The 14,730-nt window shown below is 34.5% G+C and overlaps 2 protein-coding genes across 4 annotated transcripts in view; one reads left to right on the top strand and one right to left on the bottom strand.

Annotated features, from left to right (window-relative positions):
- The window catches only part of LOC117996789 (uncharacterized), a 155,759-nt gene that overhangs the window by 56,251 nt on the left and 84,778 nt on the right, over positions 1–14,730 (bottom strand). The window lies entirely within an intron of this gene.
- Positions 1–14,730, top strand: part of LOC117997077 (tetraspanin-9-like) — a 93,133-nt gene that overhangs the window by 20,597 nt on the left and 57,806 nt on the right. Inside the window, exon 2 of one of the 2 annotated variants that reach the window (XM_069498323.1) lies at positions 8,554–8,636. The exons of the other annotated variant lie outside the window; for it this stretch is intronic. The gene's annotated coding sequence lies outside the window, so the exon portion shown is untranslated. The remainder of the gene's footprint in view (positions 1–8,553; positions 8,637–14,730) is intronic. 2 annotated transcript variants of the gene reach the window in all.

The following is a 14,730-nucleotide window of genomic DNA, read 5'->3' as shown; positions in this document are numbered from 1 at the left end:
AAACTAGACAATTGCACTGTAAGAACATCAATCTCTTTTTTTCACGAAGGAATGCGCCTCGCCTTCGTATATGGACAAAATGTCAAAAATCAGACAAGGCGTTATACATGTACCTACGATTAGTATTCGGTCGTATGTCAGACTTGCGATTAAGTTATTTTTAATCAAAGCTTTTTCTATCATTCATCGTGCAACCCAAAGTGGGTTTTTTAATGGATAAGTTTTTTTTAACCGCCTATGATCTGTAACTGGATCTAAGATGGATTGTGGACCAACTTGGAAGGTATATATACTTTGCAGTTTTAATTAAACTGCCATACATTTTGAAGTAAGTCAATCGGTTTCTAACTTTTTACGCGGCATCCTACCGGAATTTTAAATCGTCGTAAGCGTTAGAGCAACTAGGCGAGACCGAGGCCTCCCACTAAGACGGGAAAAAATTGTGCAACGCAATAGTTTGACATAAATATAATACGAATATCATGCGTTGTTGTCGCAACTTGTAACTCAAATCGTGTTTTTGGATTTTCCCGTGTCATGGGGCGTCAACCGGAAGGTAAGTTTGTTCGACTAGCGTTTAGTTTATCAATGTGTTATAAACTTAAATTGCATGGGAAATAAATATTTCTTTATGTAGACGTTAATTTGAAGAGTATACGCACAATGTTTGTGTAAATCGACACATCATCAATAGCAAAACAGTATATAGTAGGTATGCCTATACGTCAGATGTGCTTATATTTTTGATTCCATTGAATTCCAACGCTAGTTGTATCAAATCTCTGCAAAATCGGTTAAGCGGATGGACAATGAAAAGGTAACAGTCAGATATGAGCTCAACATAAAAATATTACCTAACTATATTGACATCAATTACTATAATGCCATATTACAGTTAGAAGTGTTAAAAAGTAATCTTATTTGCAAATCCATTGCTTTATCCATTTTCCGTAACTTAATGACTTAGCTCCGACTCGATATAGAGATTATTACTTAAAAGGAACGGAGGACAGATTTTTTTCATTTAGGAGAAACGCGGTTATGTTGTCAACTTATACTTCATTTTCCTTAAAATCCAAGACTTGGTTTTCATGGGGGCACAGTTGACACAGAGATTTTGACGAAAAGTTGTTACGGAGTTTCTTGAACGCCTTCCGAGTTGGATTAGGTACGCAATTAAACTTTTTTCAATTTTTATTTTAAATCGTTCCAGTTTAACTTAGATATAAAGGAATTTATAAGATCCGGCTCGAAAAACCATTCAAAGTAACTTAGCGGATGCGGCTCAAGGTCTGCAAACGTTAGGATTCTTCTGAAGAATTTGTTGTATCTTTACACTTGGTAGTCTCTTGGTCATGAATTTTATAGCGATATAATCAATCATTTGAATTTGGAGTTGGACGGTAGCTTCATGAATCAATGCCTGAGATGTGGAAATAAATCAATATCAAACGATAAACACTTTTATGACAAATGGTGATCGGTAAAAGCGGTAAAAACTGTGTTTTGTCTATTTTTCAATGTGTTATCAGATCAGACACTGCACTGACAGTCTAGAAGTGAGTTTTGCGCAGTGAAATATGATGTCGGTTCGTCGAATAGGTACAGATAATGTTTTGTTCTCACATTTGAGAGTAGAAATTAGAATGGTAAAACTGTACCGTACCTACTACCATTAAGCTATTTTACGTTCAACGAATAGTATGGCTTGGCCGTTTAATATTGAAATCTCGAAAATGTATAGTGGGGCCTTTTTTGATTGTCGCACAAACTATTCTTATGGGCTTAAATGTTATATCAGATAAAAATACCACGAACATTAAACGGCCAAGCCATACTTTTTTTACCAAGATGTAGGAATTGTAGAATCAAGGCTTATAAGTAGAGTTATTTGTTATTTAATATTATAAATGTGATACAGTCAAGAGCACTTAAAAGAGCTATATACTTTGGACTTAGGACAAGCCCCGTGGGCAGCACAAATCGATGCTCAGCTAGGGGCTTGGCTCTACTAGAGATCTCATAACTTTTTAACAGTGAAAGAATTATGAACTTGTGAGTCTTGGCAACCAAATTTACCTGAAATGTTTTTGGCGGAATTTATCTTTCTGTACCTACATGAGACGAGCAATTAAAATCGTAACGTAAATCACAACAAGAATAAAAAGTCAATTTATCCGTAGCTACCAATTACCAAGTAGTCAATTTATACGTAGTAGTACGTAAGTATTAGTACTTACTACTATTGATCCGAAAGTGTATATCTGTTTGTTATGTCTTTAACTAAATAAGCGTAAAGAAATAACAGGAAAAGCATGTCTATAGCTATATCTACACAAATTCAGATAATATCACAGAATTCATTCAGAAAACATTCTATATTCTGTGATATATTCCTACCTACTTTAGAACTGCTCTAGAAAATAATAAATCTTTTGATCTTAATTAAAATTAAGGATGTATCGATCCCAACAACGTGGATACCGGATGAGAGCAGACATCCGGTCTGATTATCCGCTTTATTGTTCAGAATATACTCGTGTTCATAGTAAGACTTTTAGCCCTGCTTGTAACAATGCTATTGACTATAATATTATGTGCATGTGAATAATATTGATTTAAGTATGTACGTTCTATGTGATGCCCGCGATTTCGTTCGCGTGGATTCAGGTTTTTAAAAATCACGTGGGAATTGCTCTGATTTTCCAGGATATAGAATAGATAAGTATCTGTCTAAGCTATCCTGTACCAAATTTCGTTAAAATTGGTTAAACAGATGGGCCTTTAAAATACCTTAGGAACCCTTTAAATTCCCGAGATAAAAAGTAGCCTATATCCGTCCCCGGGATTCAAGCTATCTCCGTGCCAATTTTTGTCAAAATCGGTTAAACGGATGGGCTGTGAAAAACTAGCAGACAGACAAATATTCGCATTTATAATAACTAAGTATGGATTAAGTGGGGGCACTTTATGGAGTCCGCTGTTCCATGGCATTTTCAGTGCAATGATAATAAAATATCCATACTTACTAATATTATAGATGCCTAAGTGTGTCTGTCTGCTTGTTTGTCTATCTATCTCTGCTAACTTTTCACGGCCCAACAGTTTTAATGAAATTTGGTACAAAGTTAGCTTACATCCCAGGAAAGTAAATAGGCTACTTTTTATCCCAGAAAATCAAAGAGTTCCCGCGGGATTTTTAAAAACCTAAATCCACGCCGACGAAGTCGCGTGAATCATCTAGTTGGTAATAAATATTAAAACGTCAAAATTTCAATATTGCTTTATTTTTTTATTTACAGTATTTGATTCCCCTAGTGAAATCACAATTCAGAGAGCTCAGCTTATAATACGATTTTCCGACCATTTTGTCTTCAAAAGAACAATTAAAAATTGCAACTGGAACTGGCTTAATGGTAATGAAAAATACGACAGAGGCGACGCGACGTATTCACTTTTATGTTTTTGGGATTTTCATATTTTCATTGTGGTGTTTGCCGGCTCGATGAGATGCCATGTTTTCAGGAGGTTGTTTATGAATGTTGTAAAACTATTAAATATTTGTGTACCTAAATTATGAACCTAGATTTTTTCCATACTAGCTGATGCCCGCGACTTCGTCTGCGTTTTTTAAAATTCCCGTGGAAATTCTTTGATTTTCCGGGATAAAGCCTGTGGCCTTTCCCGAGATATAAGCTACCTCTGTACCAAATTTCATCAAAATCGGTTAAACCGTTGGGCCGTGAAAAGCTAGCAGACAGACAGACAGACACACTTTTGCATTTATAATATTAGTATGGATGTTCGAAAGCTAATAATTATTATTATCAACGATAAGATCATACAGGACAAGACAAAACAATTACAAAGACACCTACTACTTAACACTTTGTTGTGTCATCTTTTCTCACTGATTTTACTTTATGGTAATTACTGAGTTAGTTTCAGATGTACTGATTAGTTAGATAGATAAGATAGGGCAGTAGGGCAGTAGGTATCAGCTTATTTAGGCGTAAAGCGTACACATTTCGTTTAAGTACTTGGTCATTAGGTCATTACAATGGAAGAAAAAATACATACGGAAATAATACAAATAAGTGCTCAAGTATCTACCTCTGTGTATACTATGGTAATAGGTTCCTTTTAAATTTTACAAGTCTTATAGATTATTTAAAAATAGCTGTGACACACAGAAAGATGGACAGACGGACTGGACGAAACTATGAACGTTCCCTGTTCATAGTAAATAGGTATGGAAATGAAGCTACGATAAGAGTATTGCCCTTTCACCTGTACAGTTATAATTTAAAAGGTTAAAAGAACGTCAAGATAAATTAGAGTGTAATATAAAAGTGAGTAAATATGCAAGAATAAGACTAAGAGTTAGTACATTTGCAAGAGGTTCAGACATTCAGGAAATTATATAACTGGTTGGCAAGCTACGTTTGGCGAAAACGGGAAGTCTACAGTTCATTTTCGTTCTTCATTTTTTACTTGGCAACTTCGGTTATGCGATTAAGTGAACCTAGGTTTATTGCTAGCCCATTAAAGTGTAGCTGCAATATGATGAATTTTTACGGCTGTAGGCTCGTATTTAGGCTTATAGGCAGCGGCGTTCAGACGGAGTAAGTATTCATATAAAACAACTAGATGATGCCCGCGACTTTATATGAGTGAATTTAGATTTTTGAAAATCCCGTGGGAACTCTTTGATTTTCCGGGATAAAAAGTAGCCTGTGTCCTTCCCCGGGATGCAAGCTAGATATAGCTTGAATCCCGGTACCAAATTTCGTCAAAATCGGTTGAACGGTTGGGCCGTGAAAGGCTAGCAGACAGACAGACAGACATACACACTTTCGCATTTATAATATTAGTATGGACAAATCTTGTTATCTAATTACTTTTACTCACAGTTTTTACTTTAGAACAGAACAAAGTAGAGTCAGTTTTTTATCTAATTTACTAGCCGATGCCCGCGATTTCGTTTAGGTTTTTAAAAATCCCCTGGGAGCTCTTTGATTTTCAGCGATAAAAGTATCCTATGTTACTCTCCGTCCTTTCAACTATAGAGGCTCAATAGCTCAACGGTAAAGGAGCGGTCTGAATTCCGAAAGTTTGGCAGTTCAAACTTTTCGCTTAGTTGGAGGCGGAAGGGGAATATAAGTCATAATTTAACAAGGCTAAGTAATATTCTTTAAAAAAACAATCTCTATGCCAAAAATCAAGTCGATTGGTTGCTTAGTTAGGGCGTGAAGGAAGGCAAACAAACAAATACAAACACACTTTCACATTTATAATATTATCTTATTTATTCCTTTAACTGCTTCGAGGTGGTTTTATGAAAATAGTAATTCTGATCCTTTGATGTAAAAGTTTGGATGTTTGTCACTTCTTCACGCCACAATGAATAAACCGATTTGTCTGTTTGAAATGAAGATAGTTTGTACCCTGAATTAACACATAAGCTACTTTTTTATCACGCAAAATCAAGAGTCCCAGTAGTTTTTTTTAAACCTGTATCCACGCGGACTATGACGCGAGCATGATCTAGTACTTAAATAATAAATGTGCCGGCGAAAAAAATAACCAGACAACTGCAATGGATTTTACGGAAACTGATCTAAGTAACTAATTACTATCAAAAATAAGTAAAAACTTAAGATTTTTGCTCCGTGTATACTTCGAGAGTATAATCCGAACATTCGCGTTTTAATATTATCGACATAAAGCATTTTTTTGTGATAAAGTTAAGGTAGATAGGTACTGAATACGTAGCTGAGTAGTTAAAAGTTTTTCAAAAAAACGTTATCTGACAAAGTTCATTCCGAATGGCAGTTCGCTGTCAGTAACTACGGGAGTCGACAGCGCGGATTAAAAATGTACAATACAAATAACATCGCATGCCAAGATCGTTTTATACTTTTTTCTTTATACGGTTCGTTTGATTGCTTTTATTCTGTGTTTGCTGACATGGAAGTTAGCAAATTACAAACCAACCATACCAAACTAAGTCCTTTTGCGATTGATCATCCTGTTAGCATTTTCCGTACTAAGTAAGTATCTACTAACCTTCGAAATTGTTGATCTTGCGTTAAATATTAATATAGGTACTATATGTAGTTATACAGCCGATTAAAAAGATAAAAAAATCGTATCGTAGATCGTGAAATAAGTGTATTATACGATAGTATTTTTGTTGCTCAGATGTGGTAAAAGTCTACTTTATAGTTTTGATAGCGATGAAATAAGATCCACTTTAAGAGCAAATGCATTTGTTTATTGAAAATTGTATTTTTAATAAATATATCAGCTATGAAATATTGTCAGTTATATTACAAAACCGCGGGACTATTAATATCATAATCGCGTTACTCAGAAACATAAAATAGGCTAGTTGACACTTTTTTTAAGTAGGTCTTAAATGGTTTATATTTGTCCTATTAGATCAAAAAAATTAACACTATATTTTTTTGCGCCCTAAAAACCGTAAAACTTTAATTTAAAAATATATTTTTCTTAGACAGGTGAAAACACTGTCGGCCATGTTTGGCCGATAGATTATCTGTGCTCTGACGTCATGTATTTGTAAACAGCATAACCTCCCAAAGTTTAATAAACATGACTTCTATACTAGTTTACATGAAAAATATAGTAATTATCGTTATTGTATCATCCGAGAATGTAAAAACGCATCGATAAAGACCACAGGAAAGTTGTGGATTAGAGTGCCCAGTGAAATAAATATACGTAACACGCGAAGACTTGCTTAAAGGGATCCTATATCACTAACGACTGCAACCCAAATTTATTTTTGCAAAGATCACTTTGTTGTAAGTCTTACTTAATAACTTATTCAATTTATCAAGAGAAAACGATAATTTTTTACGTTTACTATGAGTTTTTAGAAATATATAAAGACTAGCTTATGCTCGTGACTTCGCCCGCGTGGACTTCATAAATTTCAAACCCCCATTTAACCCACTCAGAGGTGGAATTTCAAAAAATCCTTTCCTAGTGGATACCTTATCTTTACCTACAAAGAACACACCCACCAAATTTCATGTATCTAGAACCAGCTGTTTAGATGTTTAGGCTGTGCGTTGATATATAAGTTAGTCAGTAGGACTTGAAATTTTATATATATGGATACTACGTTAGTCAATAGGGATGACATTTGTTTGTTTACATATTTAATGACGTCACATCATGGCTGACAGCGTTTTCTGAGTTTCAAATAAAAATAAAAACTGTATTTTTTTAAATTGGATTTATATATCCATCCTGCGTTTTTAATAATTGTTATTGATATATTTCGTTGTCCTAAGCAAAATACTATAATAAATAATCATTTATTGGACGAAATTAGATATGAGTCAAGTAGCCTATTGTTCGCTATTAATGCTCTAGCATTAATAGTTATTTGTTATGCAAGGTTGCAAACTTGTTATTTTGTCGCGAGAATTTGTATTGAATTCCGAGCCAGCGAAGGGTTCAAAGATAGAATCCTGAGCGTAGCGAGGAATTCAAAGACTCGAGCGCAAATAAATTTGCAACCGTGCGAAACACACAACTTTTCATCTCACTACAGCGAGGAAAACGCTAGGTGTTTGATACAAGAGGCGCCAGTACCGTGAAGGTTTCAATAAGAAGTTTCTATATTAATAGGCCACAAGTCAGTCAATTTAATTACCTAAATAAAAATAGAAATGAATTAGACATATTTTAATTTAATTAAAGTAAAAGTTCCTACGGGTCAATTAACAAGTTAAGTAGTAAATAATAATAACAGTAAAGACTGTAAGGACGAACCGCGTTTCTGAACGTTTAATTATGTGGTATTTTAATAGAAAGAAAAATTTAAGTAGGTACGCAACCAATAACCATAGACCACAGTTCGTCACGTTCGAGTTTCAACTCGTACTTTGCGCGCTAGCGAGCAAAATTACCACTTTTCACTCAGATTTCACAGGGCAAAAAGATTCTTTCCGAGCGAGTGAGATGAAAAATTAAACCTATTTTTCACGATTGAATCTCTAATAAGGGGTTGAATTTTTAAAAATCCTTTCTTAGCGGATGTGTGCGTCATAATGGCTATCTGCATGCCAAATTTCAGCCCGATCCCTACAGTAGTTTGAGCTGTGCGTTGATAGATCAGTCAGTCATTCAGTCAGTCAATCAATCAGTCAGTCCGTCACCTTTTCGTTTTATATTATTTAGATAATATCGCTATTCCTTTATTACGCTTACTATAACGCAACTTCTATGGTTACATAAAGTAACAGTACTAATCGGTACAGCAGTAATTCGGTTATATCGGAGAGCTTTTTGACGTCTGATGTATGAGGTTTTGCTTCTGCCAATCAGTCTATGGCTTCTGCATACATTTATCTGGATGTAGTTAGGTTATACAAGTAACCATATTTAAATGTTATGCATATCTTGTTTTTTTTAAGTTTGAAAGGTAGGTAGGTAATATTAATACAAAACAGTTTCGTCTTTCGTCGTCTCGTTTTTATACCTAATTACAAAGGTATCTCATTTATTTTGTTTCAGATTGCTGCAGCTTGCACCGTAGCACTGGATCAACATAATGAAGCTCATTAGTGAACTATATAAAGAAACACTTGAAAAGAGAGGTACTAATTTATATATTTATTTAAATTTAAACACCAAACACCTATATTCACGTTAATCACCATTATAAATGCGAAAGTTTGTTGGTTGTTAAAGACCTGGAGAGTGGGTGGGCTACTTTTTATCCCGGAAAGTCAAAGAGTTCCGATGGGATTTCAAAAACCTTTATGATACAAAAGCCACAACAGGCGTGTTTTGCTATTAGCTTTTATACGCGACTTCGTCAGCGTGGATTTAAAGGCCCGTAACCTACATCACTTTTTAAATAAACCTTTCCGTGTTTGTGAAAGTTCCTTTAAATATTTTCTTTCCTTCCTCTTGGAATTTCCTAAAATCCTGAAATGCATTCCCTCCCTTGGCATGGAATTTCTGAAAAACGTAAAATACGTATTCTTTCTTTTTTAACTGAAAACCTAAATACCAATGTTCAAGGATATACTTAGCTTAAAAATTGACAGAATTTCATACTTATTTCCCCCCCTTGTGGCTTGAATTTTCAAAAGTCCTTTCATCCCGGATTCCTACTGTGCCTGTAGCTATTCTGTATGCCAAATATCAGCCCGATCCGTCTTATTGCGGTGGTTTGAGTTAGCGTTGATGGATCAGTCAGTCGGTCATCTTTTCATTTTTTGAATATTCAGATATTCCGCAAAACCAAGTAAAACAAATGTGACATATGGTCTTTGTTATGTAAAATACAGAGTCAATATCTCCTGAGGAAGTGTCAGTTTCGAAATAAAACGCGCGTAGAGTCTGAGAATCTGTGTGATGGTGGTGCCGTATGTACGTACCTACCTAAATAAGCTTGTTGTTCCTTGTGTAAGTAGTATTATATGTAGAAACGATTTTACATACTCATTAAGTTCAAGTTTCAGGCAGATATTTTAAACATAGTCTACGAAAACTTGAATGTTCGCTTTTTTACATGAACTAGCTTCATGAAAGAAATCTTCACTTTTCACGATGACGTTTAACTTTTGTACTCCTTGATACTTACTTAACGAAAAATTCTGTTATTAAAACTAATGAGAAATTGAATTTGATATTGTCATAAAAAAGCGAGTTAAAAGTATTTTGAGCGTTATACTCCGTAGAGAACGCTGCGTAAACGTATGACGTGGGTTCATAAACCTCTGAAATTGAGTTTGTTTGCACTGAACCATTAAATTAAATATTTGTAACTCATATTCTGTTTATATTCATATTGGCTACTGAAATAGGATATTTGAAACATACCTATAGGCTAACAAACATCAAATCAATAATAATTGAAGTGTGATATAACTCTGTTGGTAGGTATTAAAACAGTAACGTATTTTGCAAAAGCAAAATGGTGGAATCTATTCCCAGTAAGTAGGTACTGTGGCACAGAAGCATGAATGTTAAAAGCATCAATTAACTATACAACTCCCAAGTATTTTTAACAAAGTTATTAATGTTATTAATTCAATGTTATTAAACTAATTTTATAACATTAAAAACCATTGTTTTTGAAGTAAGCTAAAATTAACTTGCGGGTTTTGTGAGCTATATCTAAATAAGTATATAAAAGGTAAAGCTGACTGACTGACTGACTGACTGACGGACTGATCTATCAAATCACAGTTCAAACTACTGGACGAATCGGGCTGAAATTTGGCAAGCAGATAGCTATTATGACTAAAAAACCGGCCAAGTGCGTGGCGGGCCACGCGCAGTGTACGGTTCTGGAGTCACAATCCTCGAAAAACAGATATAACTTCTTAACCTGTGAACTTTACATAGCCCTGATAGTTTTTCTTTAAAATTGATTATATATACTACTGCTCTGAATTTTGTCACGTTCCTATATACTGCCATTTGGCTGATAGAGGGGGGGACACTTGACTCTAATAAAAATTAGCACTTTAAAACATCATATTTTACAAACGAATCTAGAAATCGAAAAATGATGTTCCCACACCCACAGTATTTTTAAAATACCTATTCAACGACCACAAACTATGGGATAGACGAGAATAAAAAATTCATCCCCACTTTACATGTAGGGGAGCTACCCTAAAAAAAATATTTATCAAAATTTTATTTCACCACTTTGTCGGCGTGATTAAAGTTTATACCCATGCCAAATTACAGATTTCTAGCACTAATAGTCTCTGAGATTAACCGAGGACGGACGGATGGACGGACAGACAGACGGCCGGACATGGCGAAACTTCCTTCCTTGTTTACTACGGAACCATAAGAAGGATTTTTTAAAATTCAATCCCTTAAGAGGTAAAACAGGGGTTGAAAATTTGTGTAGTCCAAAAAAAGTGTAGTAAAAAACCAAAATCTTTAAGAAATCTGGTCTTCTAAAGTTAATGTAAAATCTGTATGAAGTTGGGAAATACTTACTACATTGCTGGCAAAGTTTTGAGTCGCCTCTATTCGACTCACTGGCCGCTCCCAAAAAAACACAATTAAATATAGTTCACAATTAAACGATGTTAACGATGTGTATTAATGAATTTGTGGTCTGTTGAAAGTTTTCTGTTAACTACAGGTTGTTTGTTGTTGTTAATCGAGAACTCGAATCCAATTTCAGCGCGGGTCATTTAAGTTGCGCTAACGATTAATTGCTCTTGAAATTTTTTAAAACTTGTCATTTGAAAAGGCTAGTCTCTATCGTAGTCTTGTAAAATATGAAATATGTTGTTTAAACGATATACCTACCTTGACTTTATTAATGGGTTTTAGGATATTTAAAAAATGTTTTAGGTAGTTATAATTTCAACGTGTAACCCCATATGTTTTTTATTTATGTGATATCTATCTACATCTTGTAGTGTTTATTTTATTAATTATTATAATTTTGCAATGTTTTGGATTCGGGAGGTGCTGGGTTCAAACCGGGGTTCGCATGTAGTTTGCCTCTAGCTTTTCGGAGTTAAACATCGTCGAAGGCAAACATCAACTAGTGAGTCATGTCTAAAATAACTATAGTCTTATTAAGTAGGTATAGTAATTAGGCAATTCTGAGTGGTATTATTAGTGATTATCAATACCACTTGAATATTTATCACTGCTTCCTCTAATTGGCTTTTAAGTTACAACGTACGTGTCGTATATAATAACGGGGCTTTGTTGACATGTTTATATTTTTTGGTAATGACTTTTCATTTAGCCTTTGACCATCCACACGAAAAAAAGTACGATTGATTCTTTAAATCTAAATATATAAAAGGAAAAGGTGACTGACTGACTGACTGATCTGTCAACGTACAGCTCAAACTACTGGACGCACAGACTGGACGGATCGGGCTGAAATTTGGCATGCAGATAGCTATTATGACGTAGTGGCATCCGCTAAGAAAGGATTTTTGAAAACCCTTGAGGGGGTGAAATAGGGGTTTGAAATTTGTGTAGTCCACGCGGACGAAGTCACGAGCATAAGCTAGTTACATCTTTCTATAATATAAAAATTAATTACTAAATGTGTTGGTCATCGCAAATCTCGAGAACAGCTGAACCGATTTCGCTATTTTTTTTTTATAATATTCCTTGAAGCACGAGGATGGTTCTTACGGAGAGAAAAATTTAAAAAAATTGAATCGACTGTTAGGCGGAACGAAGTTCACCAGGGCAGCTAGTATAATATACAATCCTACTTAAAAAGTCAGATTATTATTACAGTATTATTTATTACACCCTATATAACATATTTTCATACCACATCATATCAGCAATATAATATACGTGAAAATACCTTTTATTCATTTTATAGTAAACTCGATACGTTTGCCTCATTTATATTTACTTCTCTGTAGTGGGGTAAAAATAATAAAAGGCCTATTGAAATTAAGTGTTCACGTTAAGAGCGTACCTACTTAATATATTTCAAGTTAGTTAAATAATATCGGCATCTGTATTCTTTGTGTGCTTTAGAAATAGAAAGTTTATCTCTGAATCGATGTTTGATTCTTTTCGGCAGCTCAAACGTAATTGATACTCTAACAGAATGGTGAACCACGTTCGATAAATTTAATCACGTTCTCTTAACTGCCAATGTTTGCATTGTATTCAATCTAGCTTCTATTCAATCTAAAATCGATTTAACGATTCTTAGTTTTTACAAAACTGACTACTTAACAGTAATTTTTTAGAGATTTCTATTATTTTTATTATTTAAAGCTATTAATTATTTTCACGTCTCTAACTTCAAAAACATAGGACTTTCATACAACTTTCCATCCCACATTTCACGCGCTTTTATGTTCTCAAAACCGTTTCTTAGCTGACACCCACCTCCTAGAAGGAACCTCCAAGTTTGTAGACTTTATAGTTCCTGAGATTTCGTGATTAGAAAAAAGATGGTTCTAAAAAGGTAATGTTTGACCAAACTCGAGTTCAAGTTTGGTCCAACATTACCTTTTTAGAACCATCTTTTTTCTCTGAATTCCCATATTTTTTGCGATATACGGCTTTTTAGATGTAGGACGGCAGATTCGCTGTTATTTCATCCCAACAGCATTTTAGCCTCGCGAGGCATTGCTTTGCTCGATTTGACTTGTAAAAAGGTAATGTTGGACCAAACTAAACACTTACTAATAACCATACATACTTAGCGTCCTTTTTTGAACGGATTTCTGAAAATTTTCACCTTTTTAAACTCAAACATTATTAATTTTTGCAGTTAACTAACCACGAAACCAGTAAATAATATTAGTCCGTACACTAACAAACAGTTTTGACTAGGTTCCATTTCATCATGTTAATAAATAACTTACTCAGGGGAGGCAACAAAAAAGTTTAATTAAAATGTAGACGAAACCTTACAAACCTGCGAAGCTGACACATGAGAGAGGCAAAATTACAAGCTTTGTCAACTCCCAAGGGTGACGCATACGAACAAACAGAGCACAGACGACGCCATAATTAAATACATTGGTGCTTAGTGTTTACTGAGATTGGGGATATAGGGACAGAACAAAGTGAAGTTAATGATGTTAACGAACTAAGGAATAACACGGTGGCATCGTTTACGCCCGCGGATTAGGTTAATAAATATTTTCCTTTTAATTTTTATGGTATTATCTACACTAGTAGAAATTTATAGAACTATATTATAAATACAATTACTCAAATAATCTGTCACTCTGACCAAATAGACGTATTTTTCATTGATATAATAAAGTCGGTCAGTCAGTCTGTCTGTCAGCGGGCTGCATCTCATGAAACGGTCATGATACAGGTATAGGCAGGTAGAGTGTGTATTTCTATTGCTGCTATAAAAACAAATAATAAAAACCAAGATGGCGAATTTCAGAATGGCTGCCATGCAATTTTAAAAAGTATAGATAGTACTCGCACTTGACTGGTTTTTATGAGTAAGTAGTTCAACCACAGTTCACGACAGTTCTAACAGGGAACTTCTAACAAAACGTCGAGGCTTCGACCCTAACGCCCTATTGTAGTCAAATTTTTCCATGATTTTACATCAAAATAGCCCAACATTTTGTCATATTGCAAAACAGGATCAAATCGAGAGTTCCCTTACTCTAGTTTATTCTGGTTTTACGTTACGATGTCCAAGCATAATAAATCATAAGCCGTAGCTTGGATCTATGCTACAGCGTGATCTATGCTACGGCCTACGATTACGCCGTAGCCTAGATCCATAATCAAGTCATTAATATTAATTGTCAAGTCTGAAACTTATCTTATCTATACTTATAATTAAAAAACCTTCTAATTTGGAAACATTTGTAAGATATTTACAGTACCTAAGTAGATAATTTTATTAAGATGTTCAGACTGAATTGATGCTATGTAAAATATAAGCCTTCGCTTCATATTTTTCATTTATTAGATATCATAATATTGTAGCCCGAAAGAATAAACCAGCCTAAAACTTTCATTACATTTCTATCAATACCATCAACAACATATAAACCTCTTTCCTTATAGATAAACAGACCTATATACTTACATAATACAACAACAACTGCCAACCTTCTTATAACAATATTGCGAAACTTCGCTTACTTTTTTCAAATGAGGGAGACACAGTAGTCAAATATTGCAGAACTTCAAATAGTTTCCGTTTGCCTCGGTAACTTATTGGCTCGTGATATT

This window comes from Maniola hyperantus, chromosome 4 (genome assembly GCF_902806685.2).
Source record: "Maniola hyperantus chromosome 4, iAphHyp1.2, whole genome shotgun sequence".
NCBI classification, from domain to species: domain Eukaryota; kingdom Metazoa; phylum Arthropoda; class Insecta; order Lepidoptera; family Nymphalidae; genus Maniola; species Maniola hyperantus.
This window is presented reverse-complemented; position numbering and strand designations above follow the sequence as displayed.